The sequence below is a fragment of the Staurois parvus genome, unplaced genomic scaffold (genome assembly GCF_062004578.1).
Source record: "Staurois parvus isolate SC_StPar_1 unplaced genomic scaffold, SC_StPar_1.0 ptg000886l, whole genome shotgun sequence".
NCBI classification, from domain to species: domain Eukaryota; kingdom Metazoa; phylum Chordata; class Amphibia; order Anura; family Ranidae; genus Staurois; species Staurois parvus.
Genome location: NW_028318682.1, coordinates 4,009,404 through 4,027,405, shown reverse-complemented (window position 1 = coordinate 4,027,405; position 18,002 = coordinate 4,009,404). Strand labels below are relative to the sequence as shown.

Below are 18,002 nucleotides of genomic sequence, written 5' to 3'. Positions count from 1 at the left end.
AAATAGCACACTTGAAATTAACTCTGGACCTTTTATCTGCTCATTGTAATTGGGATAATGAGAGAATAATACACACCTGGCCATGGAACAGCTGAGAAGCCAATTGTCCCATTACTTTTGGTCCCTTAACAAGTGGGAGGCACATATGCAAACCATTGTAATTCCTACACCGTTCACCTGATTTGGATGTAAATACCCTCAAATTAAAGCTGACAGTCTGCAGTTAAAGCACATCTTGTTTGTTTCATTTCAAATCCATAGTGGTGGTGTATAGAGCCAAAAATGTTAGAATTGTGTCGATGTCCCAATATTTATGGACCCGACTGTAGATAGTGGATATAAAAAGTCTACACACCCCTGTTAAAATGTCAGATTACTGTGATGTAAAAGAATGACAAATAATTTCAGAATTTAAATAATATGGTTGCATAAGTTTGCACACCCTTAAACTAATACTTTGTTGAAGCACCTTTTGATTTAATTCCAGCACTCAGTCATTTGGGGATGAGTCGATCAGCATGGCACATCTTGACTTGCCAATATTTGCCCACTCTTCCTTGCAAAAACATTCCAAATCTGTCAGATTGCGAGGGCATCTCCTGTGCACAGCCCTCTTCAGATCACCCCACAGATTTTTGATTAGATTCAGGTCTGGCTGGGCCATTCCATAACGTTAATCTTCTTCTGGTGAAGCCATTCCTTTGTTGATTTGGATCTATGCTTTGGGTCGTTGCCATGCTGAAAGATGAAGTTCCTCCTCATGTTCAGCTTTCTAGCAGAAGCCTGAAGGTTTTGTGCCAATATTGACTGGTATTTGGAACTGTTCATAATTCCCTCTACCTTGACTAAGGCCCCAGTTCCAGCTGAAAAAAAAACAGCCCCAAAGCATGATGCTGCCACCACCATGCTTCACTGTGGGTATGGTGTTCTTTTGGTGATGAGCAGTGTTGTTTTTGCGCCAAACATATCTTTTGGAATTATGGCCAAAAAGTTCAACCTTCACCAGACCATAACAGATTTTCCCACATCCTTTTGGGAGACTTCAAATGTGTTTTTGCAAGCCAGGCTTGGATGTTTTTCTTCGTAAGAAAAGGCTTCCATCTTGCCACTCTACCTCATAGCCCAGACCTATGAAGAATACGGGAGATTGTTGTCACGTGTACCACACAGCCAGTACTTGCCAGATATTCCTGCAGCTCCTTTAATGTTGCTGTAGGCCTCTTGGCAGCCTCCCAGACCAGTTTTCTTCTCATCAATTTTAGAGGACGTCCAGTTCTTGGTAATGTCACTGTTGCACGGGGCGGACTGACAACTCATGGGGCCCCAGGGCAATAGGGGATCATGGGTCCCCTGTGCCCTCGCCCACACTCAAACCACACCAAACAAAGCGTATGAAAGGCATCAGGGGCATCTCATGGGGCCCCCTACTGACCTCGGGCAGTACCCGAGTACCCGAATCCACCCCTGCTGTTGCACCATATTTTCTCCACTTGATGATGACTGTCTTCACTGTGTTCCACAGTATATATCTAATGCCTCGGAAATTCTTTTGTACCCTTCTCCTGACTGATACCTTTTAACAATGAGATCCCTCTGATGCTTTGAAAGCTCTCTGTGGACCATGGCTTTTGCTGTACGATGTGACAAAGAAAATGTCAGGAAAGACCTACTAGAACAGCTGAACCTTATTTGGGGTAATCAGAGGCACATTAAATGATGGCAGATGTGTACTGAGTCCTACTTAACATGATTTTGAATGTGATTGCTTAATTCTGAACACAGCTACATCCCCAGTTATAAGATGGCGTGCACACTTATGCAACCACATTATTTTAGTTTTTTTGTTTACTTCCCCCCCCCCCTAAAAAAAAAAAAGATTTCAGTTTGTTTATGTATATGACAAAATTTGAGTTTATTGGATATTTTTATAATAGAAATTAGAAAATATATTTTTTTTTTCAAAATTTTCTGTATTTTTTTGTTCATAGTGCAAAAAATAAAAAACCCGGTGGTGATCAAATACCACCAAAAGAAAGCTCTATTTTTTATGTCACGCGATATTAGCTCAACAGTTTAGGAAATGCTAAATTTCAGGAAAAATTATACTAAAGTTAATTTTAAGGCACATAAACACAATATATTACCCAATTTTTAGGAAACAAAAATATAAGGAGGTTGTGCCAAGTAAATAGACACCAAACATGTCAAACCTTAAAATTGTGTGTACCTATGAAACAGCAACAAACTTCAGTACCCTATATTTTCCATAGGTTAATGGGCCTAGAATTATTTACTGCGGCGTGTGCAGAGACATGTAGTGCTATCGAAGATTTTGTGCGTAGGCATCGCAGATGTGTGCATTTACATTCATGCATGTGTTTTGTGGGGGGGGCCCCCAAAGGTTTTTTGGGGGGAAATTTTAAGGGCTTGGGCACAACTTTCTTTTTTTATATATATACCTGTGTGTATATATATATAGATCCTAAGTCCACTGATGAGTGGATGGAGCACAGGAAACATGGTGGGGGATGCACACGGGGAGGGGCTTGGATATGGGGGTACGTCACCTGATCACCTCCATCTGATAACTTACTGTTGGCTTGTCCGATTTACACACACTCTGGCATTTATATATATATATATATATATCTTATATTACACAGTACAGCTATGGTCTTTCTAATCCTGCAACATCGTGTACAGATGGAGTTGTGGTTGGTACGGGGATCAGTGTTGCCAGCCTACTGCCGCATTTTTTACTGACAAAGCATGGGAAATTTACTGGTGGAGCACATTTTTTCACTGACAACCTGAAAAATTACCATAAATACTAGGGCAATATTTAACCACTTGAACACTGCAATACATATATAAACATTGCAGTTCTCAAGTAGTTTACCAGGGTTATGGCTGAAGAAATCAGCCATAACCCCATTACCATTTTTTTCAGTAAATGGCTGGCTCTTGAGCTGTTGGATCACTTTCTGTAGCAGTGGAAAAGGACCCCCCCCCCCACCCGGTCTTTCTTGGGTTCACCATTAATGTTGGCCAGTGAGAAATGATCCGACAGTGCGGCCTCCTCAAGATGGCAGCAATGAAAAACTCTATGGTCTATAACAGCCTCTATCATGATGGAGGGCTGGAGCGACGTCATGACATCCAGTCATTGGCAGAAGTAAACAAATTTTTTTCTCTTTTAAAGCAAAAGTTAAAATAAATATATATATATATATATATATATATATATATATATTTTTTTTTTTTTTTTTAATCTTTTGCTTTTAAAAAGGTAAAGAAGAGGTTTGGGGCCTTTTTGAACCAAGATCTCTTCTTAAAGAGAACCTGTCATGCATATTTCTATTACAAGGGATGCTTACACTCTTTGTAATAGGAATAAAAGTGATCAGAATTTTTTTTTAGCAGGACAGTGTAAAAATAATAATTAAAAAAATAATTTAAAAATGTTTTTAAGCATACGTAAATCGCATGTAAACGGTGTTCACAGCACACATGTGAGGTATCGCTGCGATCGTTAGCATGAGAGCAATAATTCTAGCACTAGACCTCTTCTGTAACTCTAAACTGGTAATCTTAGTGTCGCCCATGGAGATTTTTAAGTACCATAGTGTGTCACCATTCCACAAGCATGCGCAATTTTAAAGCGAGACTTGTTGGGTATCTATTTTCTCGCCGCAATATCCTCTTTCATATTTTTCAAAAAATTTGGGGTATATATTGTATTTTTCTTTTATTCGCTAAAGTGCATTATTACAAACTGCTGCGCAAATACCATGTGATATAGAAAATTGCAACGATTGCCATTTTCGTTCTCTAGGGTCTTTGCTAAAAATAAAAAATACAAGGTTTTGGGGATATAAGTAATTTTATAGCAGAAAAATACCAATTTAAACTGTAAACAGAAGTCATAGAAAATGTGTTGTCTTCACAATATGGAAACTCTGACAATACCCATGTGATTGGTTTACAGAGCAGTCAACACAGCATGGCCGTTTTGTTTTGATTTCTGACAAATGACCAGCACCCCATGTTTAGAGACAAATGAAGCAATCACTGGTTTCTTACAAACTGTCAATGGATTGCCGGTTGCCTACCCTGATGGGGACGTCTCTGTTATCTACCTGCTTCCTCGCTGACCACCTGTCATTCCTGCATTCTACCCGCCCGAGTGTGTGCCTGCACGGCTTATCTTTAAATCTACAGATCCACGCTGCACCTGCTTGCGCCCGCCCGCTCCGGCTGTCAGAGCAGCACCTTGCCATTGGGCTACGGGCGGGTGACGTCAAGTTACGGCTGCGCGCTCGGAGCTGGTTTGTCCTGTGGGGCTCACTGTAGAGGTGTGCGGGGCAGGAAGAGGAGAGACAGAAGTGCTGGCCGAAGGTCCGTGTACTACGGTGGGTATAGTGTATGTATATGGGGCTTAAACACGTGACTGTGTGTATGCTGGGCTTTACCACGTGACTGTGTATGTCTTGGGTTCTACCACGTGACTGTATACCAGGCTTTCTCCCTTGACTGTGTGTATATGGAGGACTCAGTGCCTGGACTGTGCACGCGTATGTACGGTTGGCTGCGTGCCTGCCTGCACCGTGCGTACGTATGGTGGGCTCCGTGCCTGGACCGTGCGTAAGTACGGCGGGCTCCGTGCCTGGGCCGTGCGCGCGTACGTGCGGCGGGCTCCGTGCCTGGGCCGTGCGCGCGTACGTGCGGCGGGCTCCGTGCCTGGGCCGTGCGCGCGTACGTGCGGCGGGCTCCGTGCGCGCGTACGTGCGGCGGGCTCCGTGCCTGGGCCGTGCGCGCGTACGTGCGGCGGGCTCCGTGCCTGGGCCGTGCGCGCGTACGTGCGGCGGGCTCCGTGCCTGGGCCGTGCGCTCGTACGTGCGCCGGGCTCCGTTCTTGGACCGTGCGCTCGTACGTGCGGCTGGGACCGTGCGCTCGTACGTGCGGCGGGCTCCGTGCCTGGACCGTGCGCTCGTACGTGCGGCGGGCTCCGTGCCTGGACCGTGCGCTCGTACGTGCGGCGGGCTCCGTGCCTGGACCGTGCGCTCGTACGTGCGGCGGGCTCCGTGCCTGGACCGTGCGCCGGGCTCCGTGTCTGGACTGTGCGCTCGTACCTGCGGCGGGCTCCGTGCCTGGCCCGTGCGCTCGTACCTGCGGCGGGCTCCGTGCCTGGCCCGTGCGCTCGTACCTGCGGCGGGCTCCGTGCCTGGCCCGTGCGCTCGTACCTGCGGCGGGCTCCGTGCCTGGCCCGTGCGCTCGTACCTGCGGCGGGCTCCGTGCCTGGACCGTACGCTCATATGTATGGCGGGCTCCGTGCTCGCGCATGACGGGCTCCGTACCTGGACCGTTTTCGCGTACAGCGAGCTCTGTACTTTTTTGTGTGTGCAAATTAACCAATCCTGTTTGCAATCAATGGTCCGCAGTTGTGGGAGTATTTTGTAGTATAGTGTCTCATAGAAAATGTTGATTCTGAAAGGAAAGTCAAGGTTTTCTGACAAATCTGTTGGGGTGTACTCATGTATGCTGAGCACTGTATGTGTGTTGTGTAAGCATACATACACATTTGTTTGATTATTTTAATACTTCCCAAAAACCTGTTAAAGGGTCTGACCCTTCCTCATGACCCTTCAAGTGGAAAGTAAAGTTTGGCTGGAGTTCCACTTTATTTCATAAACTAACTAAAACAAAACATATCACATAAATATAAAACTTGGCTACAGAGTACAAAAGGTTTCTACTCCTTGTCCAACTGATTGTCCATTCGGTGTAATCAGAAGTTTCTCTCTACCTGTAGTCTACACAGTGGGGAAAATAATGATTTGATCCCCTGCAGATTTAGTAAGTTTGCACAATTACAAAGAAAAGAAGGGTCTATAGTTTTTATCATAGGTATATGTTAAATGATAGAATATCAACCAAAAATCCAGAAAAAAACACATGATACAAATGTGTTACAGTTCTGTGAGTAAAATATTTGATCCCCAAGCAAAAAAAGACCGTACTTGGCAGAGAAAGCCTTGCTGGCCAGCACAGAGGTAAGACATTTTTTGTAGTTGATTACCAGGTTTGCACACATCTCAGGAGGGATTTTGGTCCACTCTTCAGATTTTGGTACAGATCTTCTCTAAATCCTTAAGGTTTCTTGGCTTCACATTCCAAAGTTTCAGCTCCCACCCTAAATTTTCTATAGGGTTAAGGTCAGGAGACTGGCTAGGCCACTCCATGACCTTAATGTGCTTCTTCTTGAGCCACTCCTTTGTTGCCTTGGTGGTATGTTTTGGGTCATTGTCATGCTGGAAGACCCATCCACAACCCATCGTCGGTGCTCTGCCTGAGGGATAAGGTTCTCATCCAAGATTTTACAATACATGGCTCCGTCCATTGGCCCCTCAATGCGGCAAAGTCGGCCTGTACCTTTAGCTATGAAACAGCCCCAAAGCATAATGTTTCCACCTCTGTGCTTGACTGTAGGGATGGTGTTCGTAGGGTCACAGTCAGCATTTTTCTTCCTCCAAACATGGTGAGTCGAGTTAATGCCGAAGAGCTCAATTTTGGAATCATCTGACCACAGCACTTTCTCCCAGTCCTCTGAATCACTTTTCTCATGATCATCCTTACCCCAGGAGGTGAAATCTTGCATGGAGCTCCACACTGAGGGTGATTGATGGTTATTTTGTATTTCTTCCATTTGTAAATACTCTCCAACAATTTTTTCGTTCTCGCCAAGCTTCTTGCTGATGGTCTTGTAGCCCATTCCAGCCTTGTGCGGGTCTATAATCTTGTCCCTGACGTGCTTTGACTTGCCCATGATGGTGAGAGAGAATCGTTTCTAGACTTTTTGGCTAAGATCAAGTGTAGTATCTGTTCTTATCAGTGTTCACTAAGGGTGCTCCGCTGTCATTCTTGGCTTTAGGCAAGGATGGCTGGCTGTATAGTACCCCTGCTGGTATGATGGGGGCTCTGAAGGTTAGTACCGGCTATAAGATAATCTGAGGCGCCCACACACTGTTGGGGCCTGGGAGTAATTCCTTTGGGAAAACCGGAGGAACCCAGTTCCTCCTGATTTGAATGGGTCAACCTTGTCTGGCCAGGGGTCGGGGAGGCAGAGAGTCTATGGAGCAGTGCCTCCTGGGAGTGGTTGCCCCAGGAGTGCTCTTAGTAACACATTGGGGTGGGATCCCAACTGTGAAAGTGCACATGGTCATTGTTTCAAACACTTTTTCTGCACTGCACCTTTTAGGGCTAGGCGTTTGAACTAAATCCAGGGAATTGTTTTTGCTACAGGCCTCAGGGCCTAGCCAGTGAACTATTGCACGGCCACTTATTCATTTATTTATTTTTCTTCACTTTTGCCTCACTTTCACTTATGTGTATTTTTCTTTTTACTCACTAGATGGAGGGTGTGGGTCCTTGGGCCTGTCCTGACGTCTAGGAGGAGGATGTGTGGCCCTCAGGCTCCTTCGTCCTCCGATCCTTGGGGGGGGGGGGGGGGGGGGGGGGTCTCTCTTTGGGAGAGCCCCTTGACCAAGTACTTGGTGGTTGGCTTCGGCTGATCACAAGGAAAGGGGTCCACCAGACCTTTTGGGTAGGTGGACCATGTTGGAAACCTTTGTTCCTGTTAGGAGCCTTGTGCCCCGGGGGATCAAGGTAGAGGTCCTACCCCTTCTGGGGGTGGACTAAAAGCACACCTCTAAGGGCACTTTTTTGTGTTGGTGTTTTTGCACCTTTTGTTGTACACTTGTGCGCGTCCCCTACCCAGAAATGCAAAATCACGTATATATACGTTTTTGTTTGCGAACCGCTACAGCCCTGGAGCAGTATTTCTGCTATGGGGTGGCGCTAAAGCAGTTAAATTGATAGGACTAATCTGTGTACCACATGAGCACATAGCTGGTCTGTGGGAGCCAGAATTATTCTTGGTTGGTAGGGGATTAAATACTTATTTTACTCACTGAACTGCAACTTTAGAACATTTGTATCATGTTTTTTTTTTTTTTCTGAATTTTTGGTTGATATTCTGTCTAATACGCCTATGATAAAAATTATAGACCATTTCTTTGTAAGTGGGCAAGCTTACAAAATGTGCAGGGGATCAAATAATTATTTTCTCCACTGTATGTGTATATGTCTTTAACACTGCGATGTACTAGTACCCTTGTAAGAACTTCTAGAAAACATGGGATGGTGAGATAGTACTGCCTAGCCTGATGACTGAGCACGCTTTTATTTCATCATTTTGTGGATGTATGTGATGGTTCCTTGCCTGGGCTATGCAGAGGATCATGCAGCATAGTATACTCGTAGAGAATATCTTGTACATCCCTTGATCTGGACAGATAGGGTGTGTGTTTCTGGCCGATAGGCTGCAGAGCACGTCAGACCTGTGGATGACACGCACTGTGCTCCAGATGTAGCACCAGCAAGACCTGTTTGAAAGAATGAGTGTACCTGAGTGATCAAAATCAAGTTAACTCTTACCTTGCTGCTCACTCCTGATTGCAGCTCTAAAATCCCGATTTCTGTACCGCGTATGGCATTAGTGAAGTGTCAGACATGCATGAAAAAAATATGCAATATTTTCAGGGAAGTGTTCCCTTCTGGGGATTGCTTCTTTTCCACAGCCATGTAGGCAGAAAGCCAACCTGCTGTCTGGATGTGTCTACAGAGGACTTTATAAGGACATTGAGGGCTAGTTCACACTAGATGCAGTTCAGTGCACTTTTTTTTCTGCATCAAAAATGTATGCACAGTGTTTTCCATGTATTTCAATAGCCTTAGTTCACACCAGTGCAGTCAGTTTGCAAAGCAGAAAAAAAAGTAGAACGTGCTGCATTTTTTCTGCACAGAACTGTACTGGAACATAGCAAACTGCATCAAAACTGTGCCAGAACTGCGTGTGGCGTGAACAGTAAACAAAAACGTATTCGGAGTGCATGTTTGTGGTGTGACCTGGCCCTGAAGAATATGGTTTGGAAATGGGACCCTTGAGTATCCCAGTATTTGGATACGGTTTGTATCTAAACATGAAAACAATAATGCGATATCCTGCAGCTCACCAGTCTTTAGATGTGGTAGCTGCATTCATTTTCTTTCTTGGGCTCCATGCATAATAACTTTTTTTTTTTTTTTTTTTTTTTTTAAAGCTCAAACAAAAGTGGATAAAAACACTTTATATAGTAAAGCGCTGAGCAAACTGTTGGCGCTAGATACATCCTGTATAATAATAATAATAATAACACTGGTAGTAGCTTTTTAGTCGTGTGTAAGAGCTATTAGTGTTTTACAGTATATGTAGGGGAAAAAAAAAGATAGAAAAAAGCTTTTAGGAGCGTTCCCAAAAACTACAAAAACAATTTTTTTTCTGCTGCTAAATACTAAAGCGTGAAAAAGACTACTAGCCTAAATAGTATGTATGGACACATAGGATTGCACTATTTAGCTTCTAGGAGCAGAAAAAATGCTGATAACTGCTTACATTAAAAATGCTTGTGTGCATGAAGCCTTACAGTGTTCTTCTTTGCACTGAGTGATCCTGCAAATAACACATTTCTTACCCCTGGGTGGCTACACTCACTCCTTTCCTGTATCTGCATAGGGAGCCACAATTATTACACAGCTACAAATATATCTGCCTTTGTTTATTTCCATTACATGGAGGATGCCAAGATAAGTCCATCACTCCAGAAAGATAACATTCATTGTGTTTTCAGGTCAACTCACAGGCAGAGACCAGGACACTGGATTTATGATCAGATCAGCAGGGATTTTCTAGTCATGCTGATGATCTTGTTAGCCTGAATAAAGAAAGCTAATGCAGCCACCATATTTAAGGACTGGTAAGCTGCAATAAATTACATTTTTTTCCAGACTTTGTCCAGGGCAGCATGTGAGAGATAGAGGCTACTCCTGCCAGGACAGGAAATACAGTGCCTTGAAAAAGTATTCATAAAGCTTGCAATTTTCCACATTTTGTCATGTTCCAACCAAAAAACGTAAATGTATTTATTCGGATTTTATGTGATAGATCAACACAAAGTGACACATAATTGTGAAGTGGAAGGAAAATGAGAAATGGTTTTCAAAATTTCTTACAAATAATTTAAAAATATCTGAAAAGTGTGGCGTACATTTGTATTCAGCCCCCTTTACTCTGATACCTCTAACTAAAATATAGTGGAACCAATTGCCTTCAGAAGTCACCTAATTAGTAAATAGAGTCCACCTGTGTGAAATTTAATCTCAGTATAAATACAACTGTTCTGTGAAGCCCTCAGAGGTTTGTTTGAGAACATTAGTGAAGAAACAGCATTATGAAGGCCAAAGAATACACCAGACAAGTCAGGGATAAAGTTGTGGAGAATTTTAAAGCAGGGCTAGGTTCAATACATTATCCGGAAATGGAAAGCGTATGGCACAACTGCAAACCTACCAAGACATGGTCGTCCGCCTAAACTGACAGGCCAGGAATGGAGAGCATTAATCAGGGAAGCAGCCAAGAGTCCCATAGTAACTCTGGAGGAACTGCAGAGATCCATAGCTCAGGTGGAAGAATCTGTCCACAGGACAACTATTAGTCGTGCACTCCACAAATCTAGCCTTTATGGAAGAGTGGCAAGAAGAAAGCCATTGTTGAAAGAAAGCCATAAGAAGTCCTGTTTACATTTGCGAGAAGCCATGTTGGGGACACAGCAAACATGTGGAAGAAGGTGCTCTGGTCAGATGAGACCAAAATTTAACTTTTTGGCCAAAAAGTAAAACGCTAAGTGTGGCGGAAAACAAACACTGCACATCACCCTGAACACATCCCCACTGTGAAACATGGCGGTGGCAGCATCATGTTGTGGGGATGCTTTTTTTCAGCAGGGACAGGGAAGCTGGTCAGAGTTGATGGGAAGATGGATGGAGCCAAATACAGGGCAATCTTAGAAGAAAACCTGTTAGAGTCTGCAAAAGTCTTGAGACGGGCAGAGGTGGTTCACCTTCCAGCAGGACAATGACCCTAAACACACAGCCAGAGCTACAATGGGATGGGTTAGATCAAAGCATATTCATGTGTTAGAATGGGCCAGTCAAAGTCCAGACCTAAATCCAATTGAGAATCTGTGGCAAGACTTGAAAATTGCTGTTCACAGACACTCTCCATCCAATCTGACAGAACTTAAGCTATTTGTCAAAGAATGGGCAAAAATTTCACTCTCTAGATGTGCAAAGCTGGTAGAGACATCCCCAAAAAGATTTGCAGCTCTAATTGCAGCAAATGATGGTTCTACAAAGTATTGACTCCGGGGGCTGAATACAAATGCACGCCACAGTTTTCACGTATGTATTTGTAAAACATTTTGAAAACCATTTATCATTTTCCTTCCAATTCACAGTTATGTGCCACTTTGTGTTGGTCTATCACATCAAATCCCAATAAAGTGCATTTACGTTTTTAGTTGTAACATGACAAAATGTGGAAAATTTAAAGGGGTATGAATACTTCTTCAAGGCACTGTACATCCCCAGGTTAAAGGTTAAAAAGTAGTCCCTCTGTCATCGTCCTTAGTTGTTGTTTCCTCCATTTGGGAAGAAACCTGCGTCTTGCAGGCATTTCACCGTTACCCACTGCAGATCACATGTGCAGTGCGTATTGAACATGGTACGGTAAACGCAAACAGAACATGGGTCCCCCCCTCCCCCCGTTCTGGTGGGAATTGGCCCTAAGTAGTGGGGCAGCATGTAAATGCCAAAACCAGACAAACCGCACTGCTCTTTTGCAGATGCACAGGACCCAACCTCATGCATGAAATGCAGGTACAGCAACCCCTTTAAACGAATGGGCTGCTGGTCCCGCACAAACGCGGCTCGCAGAGTTGCTTAGGTATGAAACTAGCTTAAAGCGGAGCTCCACCCAAAAGGGGAAGTTCCGCTTTATGGACTGCTCCCCCGCCCCCCCTTAAGGACTGGCATCTTTGGGGGGCAGGGAGCGGGTACCCGAATTTGACAGGTACCCGCTCCCACTTCTGGTCCGAACGGAAGCGGAAGGTGTCCTCCCTCCCTCCCTGTAGTCTTTTGGGACACATGACAGGTCCCAGAAGACGACAGGACCATTCATGAAGCGCTACTCGGCATGCGCAGTGGGTACCCGGCTGTGAAGCCGCAAGCTGTCACAGCCGGGTGCCCACACTGAATATGCCGGCCTCCTAGAATACAGGACTGCGGAGGACACACCGCAGGATCGAGGGACAGGTAAGTGGCTGTGTTTTAAAAGTCAGCAGCTACAGTTTTTGTAGCTGCTGACTTTTATTTTTTGACACGGTGAGTGGAACTCCGCTTTAAGAGATTGTAAGCTCCAGGGAGCAGGGCCCTCCTATCCCTCTTGTATTGAACTATATTGTTGTTGTACTGTCTCCCTTTATATTGTAAAGTGCTGAGCAAACTGTTGGCTCTATGTAAATCCTGTATAATAATAATAAGTGTCATTTTATAAGATGATTTAGTGCAAGGCTGAATTGGGCTCAGATAGAGGAGCAGTGCTTGGATCAGGAAACATGCTGTCCTGGCTTTTCACAGGCTTAGATTGAGTGCCGTTTACAAGATGAGTTTATGAACAATCATAGAGCTTCAGCATATTGGCTGCAAAACCCAGCCTCTCTCACCGAGTCTACTTATTCTACAATTCTCTGGTTGGTGGCTGTATGTGAGACAGCAAAGAGGCCGCAGTGGGTGTGAATGGGAATAGCTCTCCTGGATCAAAAGCAGGGGGTCCCAGACCACCAGATCAGAAAGAAGGTAATAGTGTGGATTGGTATCCTACAGCCACACCTGGATGGACACAGAAGAACCTAACAGACAGGCCAAGCTCCCTCTACACTTGTCAAGGCTTCCGTTTAATCTTTCATTGACGTATACCTTTCCGGGTTCTAATGTTATCAGAGAATTGGAGTTGGTGAAAGTAAAGTCTTGGAAAATATGAGGGTCATAGGGGATACAGAAATAAGAAACAACTCTCCTCTAATGATATGTGTTTCTACAGGTTATAACAGGAGTGAGCAAAAACATACTGTAATTAGGGCACATGAATCATTCTCTGTGCATGTCAGGAGCTGGGCTTTGTATGTAGTGGAAATTAGTACAGAAATACATGGCAGCTATAAAAGCAAAACATTCCAACTCTGCTCTGCTTTCTATTCCTGGAGCCTATCTATCACTGCGCCGGTGTATGTGTGTGAGATCTGGGCTGCTGTTATTGCTTTTTTTTTTTTTTTAATGGTAAGGGTTAGTATATCTGCATCCAAGAACAACAATGTATTATAATGCATTTTCCCAGTTTTTTTTTTTCTAACTCATTTTTATGGAGTAAAAGGCAACAATCAAGCAATCCGTATACTAAAAGAGTAGGGATAACATCATAAGATAAATGCAATCTCCCACTTATATGTAATATAAAGTCACATACCCATTATAAGTAGTACAATCATTGCTGATGCACACTAAGTACAGATATGTAAGAAGCCATTTACTCATGGTTTTATATAACTCAGAACAAACCAATTGGCAAAAACATCCTGCATATCAAAGAAAAGTAAAAAAGTACAAGAACTCGGCATTTACCCCAATATAATAGGTTAACAGAGAAAATTCATTTACCTATACCTGAGAAGGGAAGTAGGTCATTGGTCAAGGTAGCAGTCAATAAAGAGACATAGATGTCCCAGCGCTGAGATACAGATATACATTAGGCCCGCAACATAACAATTCCTCATATAGAATCAGATATTACGGATAATAGTCACTGGTGTTCTGAGTATCAAGCCAAGGGCCCCAACGTTTATAAAACTTTTTGGGACATCCTGTAGCTTCATACGTCAATTTGTAAGGTATGGCTAATAACCTTCTTCCGAGTCCAATTAGGTACAATCGTCTTGCAGGAATAATAAAGCAGAAGAAGACGAAGGAAGGGTTTGCAAATGGCAGACATTTCTAAATCTTCAAATATTCCAACAGACAACATTTAGGACAACAAATATTAGGAAGGTTGCAATAAATGCCGTCACCTGCGACCAAAGGGGTCGAATCCTACATCCCCGAACCATATGTAGAAAATCACCTGTCTCACTTTCACATTTATGACAGATAGGAGTGCATTTTAAACAAACTGGACAGGGTGTAATACACTCTATGCAGATCAAAAAGACAAACAAACGAAACAAGCGCTCCAATCCTCATGCAGACTTAAGAAAATTCAGGATGGCAGACGAAGAGGTGCTGCCCTTCAAAGATCAGGAAATCTGAACACTGGTAAAAAAGAGCAGACAAGGGCACACTCTCATCATGCATTACCGTGGTATACCACGTGTTTATTAAATTGACAAATGGATGTATACTCACAAACCAACGAAGATAAAAGCAGTGTAAATGGTCCACAAAAACAGTCACACAAATGCTGTGTCCTTTGATAAGGATAAGCTAACGCGTTTCGGGAGATAAACCCCCCTTCCTCAGAGCTGACAACAAATATTAGGAAGGTTGAAGGTGTCTGCAATAAATGCCATCACCTGCGACCAAAGGGGTCGAATCCTATATCCCCGAACCATATGTAGAAAATCACCTGTCTCTTTCACATTTATGGCAGATAGGAGTGTCTCTCTTGTGCATTTTAAACAAACTGGACGGGGTGTAATACACTCTATGCAGATAACGGAATTGAATAAATCTTCCCAGTCCTTAGTTGTGGTGGCTGCTTTAGTTTTTTCCCTTTTTTTATTTTTACCCTTGTGATCCTACCAGTAACACACTTCCTGTCTTAGGGTGACAACGCTCACTTACTCTGTATTAATGGAGGAGTGGCATTGTCATCTTAGAACAGTAAATATCGTGGACTACAGAACACCTTGCCCTCTCCTGTTTTCCGTTTCATGGGAGGAAGTGTTCTGTAGGCCACAGAGAGGATTGGGAACAATGTAACTGATAGAATGTAGCACAGGCATGGAGTCCAGAGTTTTCAGCTCACTAGATTTCTGGCAAGATGAGCAGGTTTTTTTTTTTTTTTAATATTTAACAATGCTTTCAATGGCATGTTTTAAAGACCAAAAGAAAACAAAAATTGTTAGGGTTTGCATACTCTTGTTTCATGATGGTGAATGATAATTGCACTGATTGTGGATCATCAACGGAGACTGGCATCTGGAAGTTTGTAGTTAGGCTGGTTTGTAAAGCTGCCCATAGATGGAACAACATTTGGCTGGTTCAGCAGGGACAGGACGCATTTTGATCCATGTATAAGCACTGTGGTTCTACAGAAGTTGATCTACCAATCGACTTCTGTACTGCTGCCCTGCTGGAAAATTTCCTCTCAATCAGTCTCCCCGCTGTCAGACTACAGTGACGCAGTGGGAGGATTCCCCCTTCCACACATTCGTGGTCGACCACCCACTGGCTGTATGGAAAAAAACTGACCCATTTATAGCCAGTTTGTCCCGTTTTGTTCTTTTCCAATAATTTCTATTATTTTGTGCTTTTATTAGGAATTACAAACATTTTTTGGAACAGGCTCATTAAGAAATTCTGGAAATGCTTATGTATAAAGAAGAGCACACAGTGCCGTAGAATAAAGGTCATTACACAATATTGGATTTTGGAACCCAAAGTCGGCTCAACAAAATGGGGCCAGTTTTCTATACAAGTTGATAAAGTGGAGATTATTGGCAATAACCCTGCATTGCACTGCCCTATACTAAGCAATTGCTATACTGACATATAGACTAGTCGATGTGAGTGCCAGGTAAATGGAGATCACTTGAGGATTTGTTTTAATTGTGTGTCAGCTTTAGGAGATAACTACTATGAGAAGCATGTACCAATTTTGTAGATAAATCCTCTTCTCTCCAATTTGTTTGTCCTGTGCCTTGGGGTCTGTGATTGCAATTTCAAGCAGCTAAAACATTGCATTGTTTACATTCAGCTTGTCTGTAGTCTACACTGGAACTGGGAACAAGGTAAATATCTGCTTTGTGCAGTTACTTGTTTTAATTCAGCGTCTTCAGTGCTTCCACTCAGAAGTAGGCATTGTTGCAGTGCAGTCATGTAATCACCAGAGATCACACATTGCTTTAGCAGAAAGGCATAAATTTTAAAGTGGAATTTCAGGTTACTGCTAACTATGCAAAAACCTGCTCCTACCCCCCTTTCTCACTCCTACTCTTATTTCCTTGTGAAAGAAAGAGGTTTATACCTACCTCTGCTGAGGGGGCTCCAGTCTGGTCAAGGAGGCCGGTTTCAGGGCACAGGAGGGAGTGCCAACAACAGATGACCCATAGTACGCCTATGGGTGATGTAACTGCCCAGACATATTATTCGTTGTCTACGATCTCTCCTATCCTCTGAAGCTGGCCACTAGGGAGATCACGTGGCCAGACTGGAGCACTCAGAGAATAGGTAAGTATAAGCTTCTTCTTTTCACAGGGTAGCTAGAATTGGAGTAACAAGGGGGGAGGGGCAGGTTTAAAGGATACCTTCGCCTTTACCAAAAAAATAAATGCACATTTTTTTTGCAGGTAAAAAAAAATACATTTTATTATTATTTATTTAAATTTTTTTTGTTAGGAGCCTGTAAGGCATTGCACCCACGATCAGCAAATCGTAATGGCAAATGTAATGCCACAGTCCTGCAGACTGTGTAGCTGTCTGCCCGTACGTCTGATACAGACAGGCAGTTTACACAATGACAGGAAGCTCAGCGAAGAACCTTGAAAGCTCAACCGTGCCCTGGCAGTTCATTGAGAACTACAAGCCAACAGCTGCAAAGGCTGTCAGTACTTGTAGTATTCCCATTCACAGAACACTGCGAATGAATTACGCGGGTTGGGCAGAGCTCTGTACGATTGCATATTCTTTGATTGTTACGGGGAGCATGGGGGGTGGGAGATCCCCTTCCCGCTGTCAAAATGGGGACTCAGGAAGGGGGAGGGTTGGTACAGGAGGCCGGTGCATATTTATTTCTGGTACTTGTATAGCACTGTCAATTTACACAGCGCTCTACTTATATAGTGTACAGTCACATCAGTCCCTAACCCTCAAGGGTTGTACAATCTAAAGTCCCTAACTGACATTCATACATACACATACTAGGGCCAATTTAGACAGGATCCAATTCACCTACCAGCATGTCATTGGAGTGTGGGAGGAAACCCACGCAGGCACAGGGAGAACATGCAAACTCCAGGCAGGTGGTGCCGTGGTTGGGATTCAAACCAACGGCCCTAGTACTGCCAGGCGGGAGTGCTAACCATTTAGCCACTGTGCTGCCCTATATGTAACATGATACGTGTTACTCCCTGAATATGGGTGTAACATGTTACATAGGTGAACTTATCCTTTAAGCTTTGTTAGCAATAGGCTGGAATTCCATTATAACTATGCTTTCCTGTAGGTCAACTTTCTGCTTTCAGCATCGGGTGTCTGCTTGTAGTAGTTTGTGGTCACCAGTCAATGCAGCATGGAGATCAAACTTTATGGCCCTTGTCACTGGAAGAAATGGAATCAAATAAAATAGGTATGTGCAGCAGATGCCTTCCTGGTCTCAGTCCTTGTCTGCTCTCTGACCACGGGCAGGCTGGTTGTACTCAAGTCGTTCTATCAATCTCAAATAAAATGACTCCTGTATGGGCAGCCTTACAGATGGCCTTCTGTTCATTATGGCGTGCTTTGTCGCTTTTCCTTGACCTTGTTTTGTAGATAAGCTTTTCTACTTGACAGCTGTGACAATTCTAGTCCTGGGTGCCAAATAATGCTGTCTATACTTTACTTTATTTTGGCAGTTTTTGGGGGGTCTGAGCTTTAGTCCGTTTTTTTAGCCCATTTTGGGTTGTAAATATTCCTGAAAGTTTTCTGGATTTGGCTTTTTTTTTATTTATTTTTTTATATATGTTTAGTGATTTGCATTTTTTTCTGAGTTCAGCAAGGCTTTCTTTTGATGTATTGTTTCATGAGAATAATTATTC

General features: G+C 43.5%; 1 protein-coding gene and 1 pseudogene across 2 annotated transcripts in view; both read left to right on the top strand.

Annotated features, from left to right (window-relative positions):
- Nucleotides 1-4,324: 4,324 nt before the first annotated feature.
- ITSN2 (intersectin 2) overlaps nt 4,325-18,002 on the top strand; it is a 267,920-nt gene continuing 254,242 nt past the window's right edge. For both annotated transcript variants that reach the window (XM_089656116.1, XM_089656115.1), the window contains exon 1: nt 4,325-4,412. The gene's annotated coding sequence lies outside the window, so the exon portion shown is untranslated. The remainder of the gene's footprint in view (nt 4,413-18,002) is intronic.
- Nucleotides 6,841-6,961, top strand: LOC149442445 (U2 spliceosomal RNA; annotated as a pseudogene).